Genomic DNA, 16,667 nt, shown 5'->3' on the forward strand with positions numbered 1-16,667 from the left:
CGATCGTAATCAGCTAGCGTGTTATGGGCAACAATGACTCAACCTGTAAGAAATCAAAAGGACATAAGTACTCGTTCATTCAACTTTTGACCTATAATCCATGTTGAACTTGCAAAAACTACAATCAAATCTGAGATTTCTCAACGACAATCAGGCGAAAGAGACAAATTTAGCCGTCTAGCTCCATAGAGTCCCATTCATTTTGCACTGGACCGTGATCACCCCCAGTGGAACTCTGGTGGAACTGCAACCAAAGTAGGTACAATGGGGCTGAATAGGGAGTGGAACGGCTTTCCGTAGACGGGCTTTGCGTTGTGTGCAGCTGGTATTCTTCTGCTACTGTATGTGTAGTAATCTAGCTCATTAGCGCCTCCACTGGAGTGGTGGTGGTAGAATCAATCAGGAAATGAGCTACATAGACTGTATATAAGAATGGACCAACACATCCCGTTGCTCTGGACGGAGACTAGTGAAGGCCGTTAGAAGCACTTTTCCGGTGAGCGCTGAGCGTTACTGCGCAGCCTCCAACTGAGAGAGACGACGTAAATGTGTCGTGTACAATGTGTCTGAAAGTTGTAAGTCTTCTGGTAGCTGTGCCAAGAGAAATCTCAATCATTCCCAATCTTGCAGAGACGGAGAGCGTAGGTAAGGAGATAACATAGGCACAGGCTAATTATTGCTAACTAAAATACTAGTTAACATTAGTTATTACACTTAAACAGCTAATGTTAGACGAAACTGCCTGCGCGCTTCTCCTGTACTATACAGTAATTCATCTACTATGCGACAGTAAGTCGCGTGGTTATGACACAATCGTTAGCGTATTTTTACAAAAACATCTGCTACGGAGCCATAACGTGAGGTACAAGGTAATGGAGCCTTTTATACATTGTCATGTTTCTTTAGAAATAAACAATGGACAAATAGAGTCTTTAAACGCTTCAGATGTAAAGTTATTCGCTGTCAAAGTGGCGCCAAAATGAATGGCAGTCAATGGAATGCTAACGGGGGGTGATCGCTTTGTAGCATTAAAATGGCGCGAGGAGGTTTGCGGTCCGAGGAGAGGCTTACCCCCTTGCCTAGACCACGCACCAGGCTACTGAACGAGACCGAATGTAACCGTGCAACTAACAGTCTAGCTAATGTAATCAAGCGGTGTCTTGGTTCTCAGCAAGTTTGAGTTATTAACCAAGCCTTGTTTCTGGTGCATCTTAGATGATTGTGTTCATGGCAGTTCACACATTATCAATGGGGAAGTACATCACATACAAATACACATCATGTTATCTTGGTAGTTATGTTAAGTTAAATGTTAGAGAAGTGAATGTTGGTACATGGAAATTCATAGACTACATTACCAAGGGGAAAGTATTATATCACATAAAAATACACGTAATGTTATCTTGGTAGTTATGTTAAGTTAAATGTTAGAAGTGAATGTTGCTACATGGTAGTTAGACTGTCACAAGGAGACCGCGCACCAGGCTACCGAATGTAACCGTGGCCAGTGCATGAGTCTAGTGTCTGTCAGTATGAATGTGTAAATAGTATGTCAAGACCAAATGCAACCGCAACCGCTTGAGTCTAATGTAATCAAGCGGTATTTTGGTTCCTGGCGGGGAAAGTAAACACGCGACCCCCCCCGCCGCCAAGGGCACGCAAACCGGTGACCAAATCTATTAACTCAGTAGGCCAACCAACAATCGTCCGGTTGAACCAACTCACATAAAAGAGTCAGTTGTCCCATCACTAGTATTCAGCCACATGACACTTCCTCACTGCCCAGACGCCATCAGTCCCCACCCGGGTCTCGGTCATGGTACAACAATAAATGTGGATAAACATGAACACTAAATCAACCATACAAAACTAAAACCCAGATAACACAAATGCACACCCAAAACATTAACAGAACATTAATAAAACGCACTAACTAGGACAGAAACCGTTCAGCAAACATATATTTTATCTCATGAGCCTTTGCCTCACTTCAGCGAAGAACAGTTCAAATGACCCCACCCCTCCCATACAGAAACTTAAGATCCTTAGTTATCTCTGCTTAACATGATCTGTGCACTGCATACTTAAGCTGATTATTACAAACAACTAATGTGATTTAGTAATGCATATGGTTTTTAACAAAACATGAAAGAATAAGTAGTGACCACTAAAAAGTTTAATTACAACTAAATCTGGGTTTACAGTGTATATGTATTCGGCTTGCATGTGAATGTCTATTTGTGTACATGCCCTTTAAAGACCTGTGTAATGCACTTGCTCTAAGCCATTGATTTAACAGCCGTGACTGTCACGGACAGAACGATAAAACTGATTGAAGTGCATAGTTTACACACAAGGAGATTTGCAGTTAAACAGAATGATGACCCCGATCTGACACTAGAAATCCTGCGTGCACACAACAAACAGCAGCTGAACATCTGGGGGTGGGTTTGAGAGGGATGAATCAGAAATCAGGATTCAAATCTGAATACAGAGCAAGCAACAAAAACAACCTCTTATGGCTAATCAAAACGTGACAGTGTAGGCCTATACCAATGTTTGGCTCATAAAGAGGCAGAAAAGGGTAAGTTTGTGTACATATTTACTTCTGTGCCATTCTCTCACAGCTCTTGGATTTATGTATAATAATAATGCACACACACACACACACACACACACACACACACACACACACACACACACACACACACACACACACACACACAAAATAGATCAAAATTCACTGTCAAACATTTACCTGACTTGGGTCAAAATAACCTATTGTCTAAAGGTTTTCTACCTGTATTGTATGATCAATATTATTTTTAACAGTGGCAGACTCATGTTGTCTGAGGGGCTTCAATATAGGTTGGCTATATGAAACTATAAAAACATAAATACATAAAATTAAAACAAAAAATATATATATTTAACTAAAACTAAAAACTAGGACCAATACTAATATTCTATGTATGTCCTGTAATGATATAACAATGTGCTTTAGTAGATATAATGCTGCTGCTGGTACACTGACAGTACGTCTTTTCTCTACAATTTTAACACAGGCTAGGGGATTTAACCAGGGTCCAGCTGTACTATAAACTAAGCCTAAACCTACTGCTATAACTATTAATACCACTATTATTGCTGCAGGAGGATGTATGTTATATTTGTATTGTGATGATTGAAGTTTAAAGAGATCCCTGAAAGCTGCCCTGCATCGTTCCAATCCAGGCAAAATGCTTGCATGCGCAAAACTAACCTGGCTGCACATTTGGATTCTGACTGAAGTCCTCACACCAAATCAAACTCAAATCGCCCTATCAGCAGGTAGAGTGTCACCGCACCAAACATTTCCTGTGTGGACAATAGGCACCGGAAAGCAGAGCGCAAAGCGGCAGCCACTGCGCCTCTGTGTGCGCTGCTGTATCTCTTTAAGTACAGCAGGCAGTGCTGTTGGTCCGTGTGGGAGCGCAGGGCGCATGGTGCGGCGCTGCCTCTCCGCAGCGTCAACAGCCTTCGTGCCTCACATCGGACAGGCGACAGAACAGAAAAGACAGGTCGACCCACCGCCTGCATCACATCCACGCTTTGAACAGCTGACTGGAGCGAGTGAAACGAAGAGTGGACTGTCTCAGCGGGGCTGATGTGGACTGGTGAGCCTCCAGGGCCATTAACATCACTCCTTCCTTCTCCGACTGGAAGCTAGAAGCATCTAGCGGTTTATCTGCGGTACCGTACAGTAGATTATTGTACAGCACTGAGTGGCTATACAAGCTAATGAGATTGAAAAAAAGAAACTAACGTTAGTAATCTGCGGATGAAAGCACAGTAAAAACAGACTATCAGAGATATTTGGAAGAATGATCGTGGCGATAAAACATCATGTCAGAGCCTGAGAGATCCTCAGCTAAGTTGCGTCCTGTGAGCTGCATCAAACCATCTGCTGAAGCCTCCTTTTGACTCGTGTTAAAGGTAAGGTGAAGTCACTACACATATCGAATTTGATTTGATAAAAACCTAGAAGCAAAGCTTTAATGTAGAAGCTCAGAATAAGTCCTGTAAAATATTCGCATAGGTTGAATTTATTTGTGGTGTTACAGAAGTCTGTATGGACTGGAACACTGCTCGTTAACATCCTTGAAGTAGACCAAACCCAGAAATCAGTTTTCTAGAATTGATTTTTAGTATTTTTACTGTTTTGAATGATCACTGGCATTTGAATAGCTACACATATGAAATTGTTGAAGGAACAAAGGAACAGTAGCTGCGGTAGGCTATGTTTTTTTCAAAGGCCAAATGCTTTGATTAGACTGAGCCTCAGGTGACAAATATACCTGAGGGAAGTAGATGTAGTGTGGCCTAATCTGCCCCTATCTGTTTCTATGGACACTGCACAGTGAAATCCAAATGTATTTTTCTGTTTATTGGACTCTAGTTGGCTAATCCAATTGTGAGGTTTCTTCTAATATTTTTCTGTAATATTTGTACCTGTAGTGTTTGTATGCTGCTGTGTGACAGATGTGAAGGTGTCCCTGCTCTCTACCCGGTGCATTATTGTGTTCAGTGGGCAGTAAGAATGCATTAGTCTCCAGGTGCATGGCTGGTTGGTGGCCCACAGGCTGAACACCCTCATCATTTTCCCCAAAGTGTGAAGTCGCTGGGCTTTCAATAGAGCACTCCTGCTAATTTTTAACCAGAGCTGCAAATCAGAAACAGGCAGAACCTAGCCTGCATTTTCACCCCTCATTTGTTTTATTAGTTTAAGAAACTCATTCGTAGTATTCTCTGGATTTTAGTGGCATCACTTTTTTGTTCTCTGAGCCTATTTATTTATCTCCTAATGTTTCAGAACATGAGTTCAGCTCCTCTGTCTGACTGTGTTTGTCTTTTGTTTTTTTGGCAACTATTAGGATTTGCTGATTTTTCTCTGATTTGTATTATTGTAAATTGAATATCTTTGGGTTTTATCTTGTTTGGACAAAACAAGATATTTGAATATGTTACCATGGTTTCTGATAAATTATAAAGGGTATATTTAACTGTTTTCTGACACGTTATAGAAAAAAAATTAATTAAGAACAAATCATGCAGATTAATCGATAATAAAAAATAATAGTTTTTTATACTATTTATCCTCATCTGTACAAGCGTATTACTGAGGGTCACTCCTAATGATTTTAATGAAAGTATGCACATTCAGCAGCTTCCTCTCCCCCTCATTGTTTCTGATGACCTCGGTGTACTATAAATCACTGTATTGAACCAACTGCTCAGTGTGAAGTGTCCAAGAAGAAGAAGAACATAATGGCTGTTAAGATTGATCACAATGCTGTTAAAATCAATTCACGAATGGCACTAATTACTCATGCTGCTGCCATTTCACAAGTGGCACCGAAGTAAATAAAAAGCACAGAGCATGACAGACCTCTTGTTATGCAGTGTGGTCACCCATTTCATAGCTTCTGAATGTAGACCAAGCAGAACTGATCAATATTATGAATGTCACTGTGAAAGAAAAATCCAAACTCCCCTTCCTCCTTATTCTGATTTAACCCCTTTGGTAATGGGAGTTTCTATCACATTACATAGCAATGCGGTTTCAGCTGCACATGGCAGAAATCTGTGGACGCTCATTTAAAAAATAATATCACATTGTTGAACAGCGGCTGTGCTATCCCGTGAGCTCAGTCAGTCAGCTGTTAGTGAACAATCAGCATCACCAGGAGCCCCTCTGAAATTCACTCAACTTGATGTTGGATTTCAGGAGAGTTTTTCACACAGTTGAGCTGTGGCTGCAGAGGAGAACTTGAAAGTGGCTCAGATATGAAGTCCTTTGTGTAGCGGCGGGGTGAAGCTTATCTCTTTTTCTTCTTGGCGACCTCTCAGGGACATGCCATGGATCATATCCAATGGCCCGCAGGCTTTGAAGATCGCCAGAAGAACTGAGAGGAATTACAGTTTACATGCTTGTGTGCATGCATTACAGTGAAATAACAGTGGTGCTTGCTGTGTGTAGGCTGGGTGGTGTACTCGCTCCTGATATATCACCATCAAGAAAGGATGTCAAGATCCCCATTAAAGCTCCAACAAAAATAGCTTGGCGTTAAATGCTCTGCTGTCGTCACCGAAGATGTGCCTGAGTGTCTGACGTTCAAAAGTAGAATAGTAGTTTCACACTCAGTGGCTTCTATTTTTATTGGTGTGAATTCAAAACACAAAGGGTATGACTTAATTTATTATACTTTGGAATAGCTTTCTTTGCTCTTCCTCAAAAGAAAAGATCATTTTTGAAAGAGGATAATCTTTAAAACTGTGTTACAGCTACACAGATCTGAGCAATGGGTCAACCTCTCTGCATACGCATCTCAGCCAGATATTCAGTTTATAGGATTATCTACACCAGACCTCTTCTGTAAGACATATCCAGATAATCACCGCCTAGACAGGTGGTTAGGAAATACTGTACTATGTGGTAGACATCAGAACCAAAACCTAAACTTGATAGATTGATAGATATTACTGGTAGATGTGCATTTACTTTCGGTATGTTACATGGCTCAAACTCAGACTCAAACCCAGACTTTAGGCAACACAGCCAACAAAATATATTGTATTACAGTAAAGTCTATCTACTGTATAAACTGCTCACATGCAGCTGGCAACGACTAAAGAAAAGCTAAATAGCCAATTATATTTTTTTATACTCAGACCTGCTGTTCAGGCTTTTCTTTCAGACAGAGACAGGCACCATGCTGAGGACATGACTGTTGTTTAATCCAGCCGAGGCTAAAATGAGGCCTGAAAAGGTCTCTGTGTTTGTGTGTGTGTGTGTGTGTGTGTGTGTGTGTGAAAACTGATCAATATAAAGGAACAATCTTCATTATTAATTAGTTTCCTTTAACTAGGTTTGTTCTATACCCCCCATTTGAGAACTACTAGTAGTCTAAAATCCCTCCATATATTGTAATACATAATTACTGTGATCAAACAGAAGCATGTGCAGTATAGTATTTCGATGTAGAAAAACCTCTCTGCTTTTCCAAGACTTTGTCCCGAAACATGGATTATTACAACATTTGCCGTTCATTAGGAGGTCAGTCAGGGTCCCAGATGCGGCATTAACTCTGGCTCCTCTCAGTCTGACCCAGACTCTCTGTTTGCCCTCCGCTCCATCAAGACTGGCTCACAACTGTGTAAACGTCCTCAACACTATCCGCTCAGGGGAGGCAGAAGGCTTGATAAGCAAAGAGAGAGGAAAAGAGTGTGAAAGCAAAAAAAAACATGAGGAGCAGAAGATAAGGAGAATACAGGGAATATAAAAGACACATTCTCAGTGGTCCATGGCTGCCCTTGAGATGGTGCCAGTCTCTGAGATTAGCACATCACCACTGTAATTGCTCACCTCGAGTAGCGGACCCCCTTGTCCTTTCTTCAACTTGATCCTTGCCTCACAAAAAGGCTTTTGTTGGCGTTTAAGTGCTGGGCTCTGTTCTATGGACCTGCTGCACTAACAGAGCTCCAACCTGGCAACAGCTGAGTCTTTAAAAAAGAGAAATTGTGTTTACCAACTCCACTTTTAGGAAACCGGAGTACAAAATGGTCAGAGTGCTGCCTGTGTGTCTGAGAGGCGTTTGTCTTTGAGTAATGCTGGACCTCAAACTAAAGTACCATTTATACTCCTAAATGAGTTCCCACATTAAAGTTATTTATATCCTAATAGTTCAAGGAAAACTGAAAAATTTAAGATTCAAGAGGTGTATTGTCATATGCACAGTAAAGACAACTTACAAAGCAGTCTTCCTTACACAACTAATAAAAAAAGGAAAATAATACAATAAAGCCAAAACAAACAATAAAACAAACAATACAAAAGTAATAAATAGTTAACCAACAGACGGAACAGAGTCACGTTCAGCGCCACATGCGAATAAAGTAAACAAAAATGTAGGAATAAAGATAAGCAAGCACAATTTAATGACAGAAAACAAAGTATTTTTTAAGCTCTATTAGGTCGATAAAGTAGATATTATATCCAGCGAGCAGCACTGCGAGGTTTTCTCAGCTTTGAGAACATTACTTCAAATAGTGTTAGTCGATCGGTGAGAACGCACCCATCTACACTGAGACTGCACTGTGAGGAATAAGAAAGAATTTTTGCTTAAAAGAGGATGTCAGGAGATGTTGCTAAGCCCCAACAATGCAGCAATACAGCGGCGGGAGTCCCGATGTGATAAAGAATCAGAAGGGGTGGAGCCTCCTCTGGGTCTGTCAGCCTGTGCAGTCAGTGTCAGCAGCGGCTTCTCCTTTCAGCGTGCCGGGCCGTAATTGGGCTCTCACATTTGCCAGAGAAATTTGTCAGGTTGCTGTGAAATTAACTACTTGGCCAATTTAAGATGTGTGTCCCTCTTTCCCACCCCTCCACCGCTGTGATTATCATGCAATAACAAGCTTTTAAACGGATAAACTACTTTTGCTTATTTTCTGTTGGGAATATGTCATTAAAGGATAAATAGTAGAACATTCTCATGATAGTTTTGTGCTACTGGGATTCCATGTGAAAGATGTGCAACAAGCCTCGTCTATTTATACACACTTTAAGTAGGGGCTTGTTATTCTTACACTCAGCCTTACATGTTGTACCACTAATTTCCAGCAGCAAGCGGGATGAGCGCCTAAGTCTATCCCCTTATCAGCTACTTTTCTGAATCTGGCGGTAAGCAGAGTACTCACATGAGCTCCTCTGTAGCGCTAATATTCTCCATCTGTCAGTATCGCTGCCCAGGTTGGCCATGATGTTAGGAACTATCACATGCAGTAAATGAAGCACGCCTGGTCAGCCACGAGCCCATTGCCACGCCTTGTCAACCCTCATCCCTCCGCTCTCTCTGTGACAGTGCAGATGTCTTTCCCAGGTTGCTTGAGGGGGGGATGACTCAGCTTTAACTCATCGCCTCACTGACTCCCGGGCTTAGCCCTCCCCTCAGTCAACAGCGGCAACTTACACGCTGTGGCTGAACCGTGAACCGACTGAGGCCAAAACACAGGCTGCATTATTTGCTGTGTTAGACCCTCGAATGTAGTGGTTCCCAACCTTTTTGTGTCTGAAGTACCACCGCAGCATTATCAGATGGGCACGCTCAAGCACCTCTTTATTGTACCTCTCCACCAGAGGGGATGGTTTCATGTAATTGTTCGACAATTATTCAACACAAAGGAAACATAAGTCCCTTTCCGACCGGAGGGATTTTTGCAGTTCCTAGAACATAACGTTCGTAGAACCCTTTTTTTCTTGTGTTCCGACTGGACCAATTTGGGGATTATTAAGTTCCTCTGGCCGCAGTTCCTGTAACTCTTTCAGCTCCTACTTCAGGGCAGGGTCTTTTCCCTTTTCCCTTTTCCGCATAGGAACCCTTAGTGACCTAGCAACGTCTGAAACACAAACAGTACATATTCCTACATATGCTAACTCATAAGACAAACATCACGCATTCAACCAGCTAATTGTTAATGCTAGTTAAACTTACCCTGTCGTTTCGTTTGCCTGTTTGCGCTCTGCTCTTCTATCTTCTTCCATCATATTAATTAGGATCATATTACGCTGGAGCCTTCGTCTTCTGTGTTTCTCTGTTAAGTACTCCAGCCTAGTATTTAAACGCCGCCGTTCAAACTCCGTTATGAGGATCCCAGCTAGGCACAACAGGAACATTCCGATGGCCTCCTCCATGCTGGTTTGTTGTTGTATGTGGTGCTAAAGTCTAGGGACGACGCTATAAAGACCGTTGCCGTGCTTGCGTCACTCCCTTACCCCTCCTACCAGTTCCTATGGCCACTTGGCCAGTGTGAATGCAAATGGCAAAAGCGGTTTTGGGGGAGAGTAGTTAGTAGGTTTAGAAGTGGACTGTTCCTATAACTACGTTCCTGTAACTACTTACAGGTCGGAAAGAGGCTATAGAGAGGCTGCTGTGGATCTATAAAAGAGAAATAGGAACTGTTGTTGATTTAGCTCTCTTTCTCTATTCCTGTCAAGTTTGCATTCACACACTCCAATTTAATTGAGGTGTAGGGAATTTATTTTGTGGAGCTTACAGCATTGAAAAATGTCTTTCCATAAATGTCTCAGTTACTCAGGAAAATCCACAGACCTCACTGAGAAACATTTTCTTTGGAACTACTTTAACTACTACCGAAGAAAGAGTCCCTTTAAGTTTCAGAGGCAGAGAAAGTCAGAACCTGGGCACATGAAACCCAAACTATGTGCATTTGAAGATGCCACTACATGGAAGTGAGAAAAATGTTTTTGAAACATGAATGAACTGACCCTTTAAATAAAATTCAACTGCATCCATATTGGACTGAAGTTTAGGTATTCTTTTTACGAACATTATGGAGCACCTTGCTGTCATTATTTCAGAGATTTCTGTTCTTGTATCACATACACACTCACACACACATACACACACTCTCACACACACACACACACACACACACACAAACACGCATGCACGCTCACGCACACACACACACACACACACACACACACACACACACACACACACACACACACACACACACACACAGTCATAAACACCGTTGCCTCAGAGATGTTGTCCATGTTGCATCAGAGCAACAGTGAAACACTGCTGCGTGCTTGTCATATTTTATTTATTGTAGGAGAGGCTTTAGCACTGAGGTCCGCTCCTTCCTGCGAGCCCCAAGCAGGCAGCTGCCAGAAAGCCTGAATCCCCAGATACTTCGCCCATTTGTACTTCTACACACACACACACACGCACACACACACACACACACACACACACACACACACACACACACACACACACACATCATTGAAGAAGTAACCCTTTCTCAATTTCCTTTAGATTTTAGCTCTATGTGGTAACTGATGACAACAGTTTCAGATTCTGTAAAACAACGCTGTTACAGTAAAAAGTATTAGAGATCCTGCAGTGAGTACTTCAGTACATAATCAACAGTATTCACAATGTCTACTAGATTTAGCTAGATCTGACACATTGTTGAACATATGGCGGTCTTACATGGCTTAAAAACAAACAAACAAACAAAGACATAGATTACCGTAAAGAAGGAAATGACATTAAGACTCTATAAAATATGGATATAGTCTCCGTGATGTCACCCATAGGTTTCTTTGGCCATCGCCATTTTCGCAGTCCCTGACGTTGCCTAACTGCTGGGCCTGCAGAGATGGCAAAAGTACTCACTTCCCGTACTCAAGTAGAACAAGTACAGATACTTGTGTTAAAAAATACTCTGGTAAAAGTAGAAGTACTGATTTAACTTCTTTACTCAAGTAAAAGTAACAAAGTAAAGGCTTGGAAATTTACTTAAAGTATAAAAGTAAAAGTAGCCTTGCAAATGACAACCATTTTTTATGTAAAGCTACCTGGACCACACAAATGTTACTAGAGTTCAAGCTGACAAGAGTGTCAAGTGCAACGTATATTCCAATCCAATTAGATTGAATTCGGTATTGATGACGCAAAAAATAATAACGGTAGTAAAAGTAAAAAGTCGGCACAAAAATAAATAGTAAAGTAAAGTAAAAATATCTGAAAAATCTACTTGAGTAACGAAGTAGCCTATTTGTACTTTGTTACTTTCCATCTCTGCGGGCCAGCTAATCCAAACATTGGCGAAGAAGTGTAGCGTGAATGGAGCTGAGGCGGGCCGAATAAAGCCTTCAGTCTGTACTCGCCTCCTGTGACGTTAGCCACCTGTCACTCAAACCGACACATCCTTAATTATGCATAACTTCAAGCTTGAATATAATTTAAACGGGCTGTCATGAAGGGTGACTTTAGCTATAGAGACCAAAACCGTTTTTTTGCACCAGGATGTAAACATGTTTAATTCTGCTGTAAAGTTGGACACTTTTACATGGGAGTCAATGGGGGATTTTCCCTTTTGGAGCAAGCCTCATGTGGCCACTGGAGGAATTGTTGTTTTTGGCACTTCCGCCAGGCCTCATTTTTAAGCACCAGAGATTGCCGCTTGGTATAAAAAGTCATATTGTAAACTCATGCACTCAGTATATATTTCAATTCCTTCAAGAAAATTAAGCTGTACTCAGGCAAAAGTTGTACTCTCAGTACTAAGATTTGGCTTAAATATACATTAAACTTGCCTTTAGTCCAGACTTAAAATACATGTGAGTTTAACATGTTAATTTACTCAGTCATGGAAATATCATTTTATGTAGTGCTGATGGGACCAATAAGGAGGACATAATGACAATTTGTTATCATCAACAACAACAACAACAACAACAACAAAAACTACAACAACAACAACAACAGCAACAAGGCCCTTAATGATGTTCATATTAGATTGGAGAGGATATGTTGACAGCAGGCCTCTGGTGCTGCCCGACCTTTACAGTCTGATTTGCATGATGCTGATGAGGCCCATGGTTCAGTACACATTTTGCAAGGCATGCTTACAGAGCACCCTTCAACATACACACTTCATGTTCCTCAAATGAATGCATCCAGACCACTGCACTCAGCTTTCTGCCCTGCGTGACTGTGCGCAATAAGAGCTCATCAAAAACAGCTAAATAATTTGTGTAACACTGGAGCAGAGGAGCTGACTGCTCTCATGCTATCCTTTTATTTCCCTTTTATTAAAGGAAAGTAAAGTATCAGTCCATGATGATGATGATCAATGCAATTCAGAGGCTCTTTTGTGTTAAAGCTTGCTCTGCTGTACCTGCTTTCCTCCTTTACTTCACTTAGTGTTAAATTCCCAGACAGACTTTGAGCAACTCCACAAGCATGGGCATGGGCAAATGCTTTCGATTCTGCTGTGGGTTGTATGTGTAGGTGGTGAATGCAATATAGACTGCATACTAATAGCAAGAGGATATTTTTCCAGTGAAGCAAAAAACTATTTTTGTGTCATGAATCATGATAAAAACCCATGTTTTGGCTTATACTCTGTTGAAGCTATAGTCCGTAGGGAAACATTTGAAACCGCTTGCTGTTTTTGTGGTTAATTCTCCTCATATAACAAGTCAACTATCATTGCAATCTGGTGAAAAAACAGGCTCAAAATGTTTGTTATCTAACTCTGTAGTTTAACAGGTATTTCCAAACACCACTGAACCAAAAAGGAAGCAGATGCACATAACATAAGCGTTATCAAAAATAAATAAATAAATAAATAAAATAAAAATAAAAATAAAAATAAATATATATATATACCTTTTGTCATATACTGTAGATTCCACTTGGGTACAGTGCAATCTACAGTCGGTGGTGGAAAGCACGTTTACTCAAGTAACTTGAATATATTTCCATGTTATGGTACTCTATACTTCATCTATACTTTGTGGAAAATACTAAACACAACGTTTTACTGAATACCTACTGTTTACAGTACTTCATGCTGAGGCCGACTTGTATTGTCTGAAGGGATCCCAGCATGTGGTGCTGTGGGCAGGATCATCCCTTTATTCCAGACAACGTCTTTAGTAGCCTCTCTAATCCTCTCTTTGCAGACTTATCTACTGTAGCTCTCAAGGATATACGTTGGTCAAAATCTTAAATGTTTAAATTTGTTGACAGTGAGCTAAAAGAAACCCTGCAATTAATCAACAAGGCAGGTGCAATGATTTTTTTCTAGTTGAAAATGGATTCTGCTTTTAGGATGAGTCTGTGAGACCACACTCTGGATTTCTAAAAGGAAAGAGAGGACTGTAGCAAAGAAGGGATTTTGTCAAAAGTGATTACTTATCATTTCACCCCGACTGTCTTCAGTGCTTCTGAAGCACACTTACTGTAGTAGTTGGTGCCTTTGGCAAAGTAATTTCATACTGAACCGTCATTTTTTTAATATTTCTTTAAAAATACAGTCAATATGCTCTTTTCATTCCTCTTTCAGAGTAAAGGGTTAGCTGCAGTGCTGGAGGATTCAGCTTAAGGACACTTCAGCAGAGGGTACTCGTTGACACAGAAGCTTGAATGTGTAACGAGTCTGTGTCCCCTCTCACTGCACGGCCGAGCACTCGGCTGTTTTTCTTTACTCTGTCCAACAGAGCAGAAGATGCTGTGTGACAGAAGGACAGTTGTGTCAACATCTTCCTCTGTCAATAAGTTCCCCCAACACTAACCAAAACATCAAACATAACATTGACAGATTTAAGTTATGTTTTCTGGCCTCTTGTTCAACAGAACAGTTGGTCAAGCTCAGAAATAGTAAATAGCTACTAAGTCACATTGATATTAAAAATCTTGAATAGTAAGTGGTTCCAAATATAACTGAGCCAAACACCCACTCTGGGGACGACGGTGCTGCTGAGAACATTTCTCATTAGTAAAATGTAGGTTTTCTGACTGTCCAACATGGAAAAAGAAAGTGCCTTGTTCTCAGTTAATCCTCTACAGTAAAACACAGTCAAACTTTACACCGTTCAGCGTTAGCTGTCAGCATTTTAACCATGTTTAATCCAGCTACTAGCTAGCGGTAGGCTAACGTTAGCTGCTGTCGAGTATAGTGTTAACTAGCGTCACGTGCAGCGGTGTTTGTGTTGCCTGTATCGTCTTCAGAGCATCAGAGAGAAGCGCAGACATATCAGTGGCACCAGAGGTAGCCAGGGTTGGCAGGAAGAAGATTTTTACAAGTAAATGTTCCAATCAATGATCCAGGCAGCACATTCTCGTCTCCCTCCTTCATTTTACAGTCGAATGGTGGCTAGAACGGCTCCAGGTCAAACGTCAATATGGAATAGATTAATCTGCGCTATTTTTTTTAACGCGTTATTTTTTCTCAGATTAATTAATCGAAATGAACGCGTTATTTTGACAGCCCTACTTTTAATTAAAGCAGAGAGATCCTCTGTGCTTAGTGAAGGTGGGAAAAGAAAAGGGGGAAAAGCTGTTTTCCTCTGACCAAAAAACAGAACTGCAGATATTCTGTAAAGCCCTGAATGAAGAGCTTTGTTAAGGTTGGATAGAGGAAGACATCATTTGATCTCCCATTGACAGCGCCTCCCTGCTGCCGAATAATTACTTCTTTTATGAAGCCATTAGAGAGGAGCGATTCAAGTGATTGTGTCTCAAATGTCCATCCGTGTGGCCAACTGGGATCTGGGAGTGGCAGCTACTGAGGGTCTGACACTCACACACACCAGGAATCTGGGATATTTCTTTCTGTGGGACACATCATTAGTGCCAGCACTGTCTTTCCTGTTGCCATCAAAGATTTTTTTTAGCATGTCTCCCCAAAATAGTAGAAGTTCTCTCTGCTTTCATTTCTTTCTTTCCCTCAGATTTATAGACTCTGCATGACCAAACACGTCTACAAGTTCAAGAATTAGTGCCATTCCAGATTTTGTGCAAATGACTTGTTCAGTTTTTGTCTTTCTGCTCATGCCTAATTGAACTCTGCTGCTTTATGTCCACAGTCACAATGGAGCTATTATTCCTTCACACCTATTTTCTTTTTGACTGTCAGTTGCTTATCACAGTGTACTGGTGGAAATGATGATCATCAGTTACAATGTTGCAGCTTAACGCTACTGTGCACCAGTCAAAGAAGAATGATTACATTATTTTTAGACCCTTTAATTTACCTCTTCTCTTTCAGAGTAAAAGGTCACCACTGAGCTTAATGGACCTTTGAGTATTATCAGGATTACAATGAGCTTTTTCCCTGCCATCCTGGGCTTATTTTTTAAGCTTTATAGGGTGCACTTAAAAACCCTAACTGAGATTGGTCTGTTCAACCTCTCCAATGCCAAATGTACTCGTATTTCAATTATTTCCAGGCCTTGAGAGGGTGTAACCAACAGGGCTAAACACAGCAATCATTTCATGACAGCAATATATCTCTTTAGTAGGTGCCTGTTTCAAATTTTGCAAAAAACAAACAAGAAATGCAAACTCATACAACATTCCCATCCCACCCTAAATTAATGATTGGCTCCTCAGCTGCTGAAGGAATTAAAAATATGTAAAACCAACAAACCAACCAAATGTTTTGACTGGAAAAAGTTGCTGAAAACCTTTATGGTTAGGGACTATAAAACCTCATATTTTACAATTAACGCATACACTTGTGGAAAACTGTTGTGTAAAAATATGTCTGTGTGCTTTGCTTTTACAGTCAGCAGTTGGGCTATTTTTCCTCCTTTTTCTGGCAGGATTTATACTTAGGTAGGTGAAATAGAGCTTCACAGTACAACTGCCAATTTGTCTGCTAATGGCCATACAAACTACTGTTTAGTTGTATTATGTATGATAATATAATACATTTCATGAACTAAAACCACACAGGTAATACATCAGCAGGCGGTAAATGAGAAGTTCATGAAAGGACAGTGGGGGCTCTGGATGTCTTACTTGCCACCAATCTGCAGCTTGTCTACACTCATTACAGCACATTTGTTTACTTCTATCTCATGTTTGTTCCAAAACTTCCCGACAGATAACAGGCAGAGGCTTTACTAAGAGATAACCTACTGATAAATAACATACCGTACAACATGTAATAGTGGAACACTATTTTTAAACACTTTATCACAGTGTATGTGAAGTGGCACTTTTAAGTGTCGGCACTGACTCAGAGGTGGATGTTGTCTGTAGTAAATGGTTTAAATTCATCTTGATGGTTTGGGAGAAAGTATT

General features: G+C 40.8%; 1 protein-coding gene across 2 annotated transcripts in view; it reads left to right on the forward strand.

The window, feature by feature from the left end:
• Window positions 1–3,429: 3,429 nt before the first annotated feature.
• The window catches only part of wscd2 (WSC domain containing 2), a 35,259-nt gene continuing 22,021 nt past the window's right edge, over window positions 3,430–16,667 (forward strand). The window contains exon 1 of one of the 2 annotated variants that reach the window (XM_035993165.1): window positions 3,430–3,975. The gene's annotated coding sequence lies outside the window, so the exon portion shown is untranslated. The remainder of the gene's footprint in view (window positions 3,976–16,667) is intronic. The other variant, XM_031308852.2, reaches the window with a different exon arrangement.

Source organism: Sander lucioperca, chromosome 2 (assembly GCF_008315115.2).
Source record: "Sander lucioperca isolate FBNREF2018 chromosome 2, SLUC_FBN_1.2, whole genome shotgun sequence".
In the NCBI taxonomy this organism is placed as follows: domain Eukaryota; kingdom Metazoa; phylum Chordata; class Actinopteri; order Perciformes; family Percidae; genus Sander; species Sander lucioperca.